This window comes from Triticum urartu, chromosome 7 (genome assembly GCF_003073215.2).
Source record: "Triticum urartu cultivar G1812 chromosome 7, Tu2.1, whole genome shotgun sequence".
Classification (NCBI taxonomy): Eukaryota; Viridiplantae; Streptophyta; class Magnoliopsida; order Poales; family Poaceae; genus Triticum; species Triticum urartu.
Window position 1 is genome coordinate 577,627,869 of NC_053028.1, and position 2,757 is coordinate 577,630,625.

Sequence of the window (2,757 nt, forward strand, 5' to 3'; positions counted from 1 at the left end):
TACAAAGATAATTGTCCATCATAAATGGCTGCCACACATTAAAGTTGAGTAGGGAAAGGTTTGATAAGAAAAGAGACTCAGGATGCGACTTTTCAGCATCAAATCTTGGGCATGGCCATATGCTAGCCAAAGGTGACAATAGGGTGCTTCCCAATATCCCATAGTCTTATTCCTGAAACACGGAACACGAAGTTAAAAGTGATGAAAAGATTATCAACCTCAGACTGAACATGCAATATGCAAAGGCTTACCCTTTCTCCCTATATACAAGGTGTCCCTCAGAAAATTTTGCCACACATGGGCATGTCATCGAAGCTCCAGAGGTCCATGTTGCCAACGACATCCCGAGGCACATAAAAATTCAGAAGGCTATCAATTGGCTCGTCCATGCCATCATCCATAAGAAACCTCGTCAAGGCCTCGAAATCGACATCCTTGTTCTCCCTAACAGGAGGCACCATTGAGTTGTAGGTGTTACTCTGGGCAAGTGCAGATTTAGCTCCTTCAGCAATCACCACTGGGTTGTAGGTGTTACCTTGGACAAGTGTAGATTCCGCTCCTTCAACTATGGTAGAAATGGGAGCAATGGAAGGTATATCTGGAGTCTTGGTGTCATAATAATAGTCCAAGTCAGAGCAGCCAAAGGAGTTGCTTCCCTGGTCAGAGTAAAGATTCATAATAAAGGCTTCAACAAGGGAAGTAGAGTTCATTGTAGGAACAAATGACACATTGTCAGGCAGATCAAGTGGCTGGTTTGATGCGAAGTCAGTAAATGGGTATACGGAAGCATTTGGGTTGGCGAGGTTGTTCACTGATGGCATGACAGAGGGTTCTTGTGCCACGCATAGCTTGGGTGCTTTAAGAGTAGTAGGGCGAGCACGACGCTCCTGAGGAACTGTTGGTTCCTTTGGAAAGTTAACCTTGGACTTGTTGCCACGGATCCTGTGTGCTTCAACATCATAAGCTCTTGCAGCTTCTTCGGCACTATTGAAAGTACCAAGCCAGACACGTGCACCCTTGCTAGGATCTCTGATTTCAACAGCCCACTTACCCCAGGGGCGCTGACGGATACCCCTGAATTGGTTCTTTCTCTTCCTTTTGGCTGAAGTACCATCAAAACCTGCAGTAGTCATGGTGCTTAAGTCATGTGAATATCAATGTCAATGCTAAGAGGGACCAACATGCACAAACTTATTCCACAAAAATTAAATAATTTCATCATGGGCATGAATTTATATGTAAAAAATACGATGATGGTAATGAACACCGAACCATGATGGGTCAAGTTCGGGTGAAAGAACTAGTCAACCACATAACAAATAAAATAAAATCACAACTCAATAAACAAGAAAATACAGGGTCCTGATAAACAAGACCTCATGTTTGACCTTTGGCATCATTCTAAAATTATTAGTCACAATTGCATTATAGATGATGAAGAATCAAGGATATTTTTTCCAGTCAGATTAAATGATTAGCAGAACAATCATTTAGACTCATAAATGAACCTCCGGAACAATCCTCACACAGACCTACAATCACCTAACAAGGAAACAATTTAAGAGGCCAAGGCCTCCAGGAAAAATGGAGAAATTTGGCCCTTTCCGTGGCTTACCCTTTTGGCTAAATGGTAAGCTGATGGATCACCATCGAAGGTCACGAAAATTATAAATCACCTCTAGCAACCAGAATATCTTCTTTAAAAAAAGGGACAATGTCAAAAACATACTACCAACCGATCACATTAGACAAATGGAAAAAGCCTAACCCTTCACCCAAATAACTTCATGATAGCACATCCAATCCAAAATTGCTAAACAAATAGGAGTAACACCGCCCAAACATAGCGTTCGAACAACGGGCCTAACACATTTCTCTTCCTACCCAATCAAACGATCAAACCTTTTCCGAACAAATGACGCAATCTCCTGTAACAATCAATCACTAAAGGTAATCACACACAGATTAAAAACTAGTCCAAGCGACCCAGGTCTGATACCTTGGGAGAGGGACCTCTTGACGGCGACGAAGGGCTTGATCTCGACGGCCTCGTCATCGTCATCCTTCTCATCCACCGTACTACGCCCGAGCTCCAGGTCGGACTCCCAGAGTTGGCCTCGAACTCTTTGAAGTCGGCTTCGTAGTCCTTGTTGTCGTCTAGGTCGACTCCCCCGTGCTCACCGAGCCCTGTGAAACGCCGGTCCCCGCTGCCGCCACACCGAGGCTTCTTCTTCTCGGGCCATAGAGCCGTCTTCTTCACCTTTCGTGTCACCGTGGGAACCTTGACATCCGCTAGGGACGCTCCACCGCACATGATGGCCGCTGGTACCTCGTCGAAGTTATTGCTATTGGGAGGGGCCTCACCGGAATTGGTAATTGGGTCGAATTTTTTATTGAAGCGGGGTGGGAACGAGGCTGGTCCCCTATATACGTGATGGCCATGTGAAGGTGCAAGGTGGCTTGTGGTGGGTACCACACATCAGTGAGGGGCCACGTGGCTGGTGGAAGGCACGGGGAAGGTTCCAAACGAGCGTTTCTACTTGGGAAAATCTTGCGCATTGTCCCCTTGGGAGAACTGGTATTTCTGGTATTGCCCTTGGGGAATGAATGGATGAATGTACATTTCACTTTCTTTCTTTGGAGGCAAGCAAACAGTTATTAGCTCAATATTAATTGTTGTACTACACATCTGTAGTACGAGTGTACTACTACTGTCGTACACTCTCCATCCCGGTTTACTGGACAGGTTCATCCAAT

The 2,757-nt window shown here is 45.2% G+C and overlaps 1 pseudogene; it reads right to left on the reverse strand.

The window, feature by feature from the left end:
- Positions 1-278: 278 nt before the first annotated feature.
- Positions 279-2,314, reverse strand: LOC125524728 (annotated as a pseudogene).
- Between the last annotated feature and the right edge of the window lie 443 nt (positions 2,315-2,757).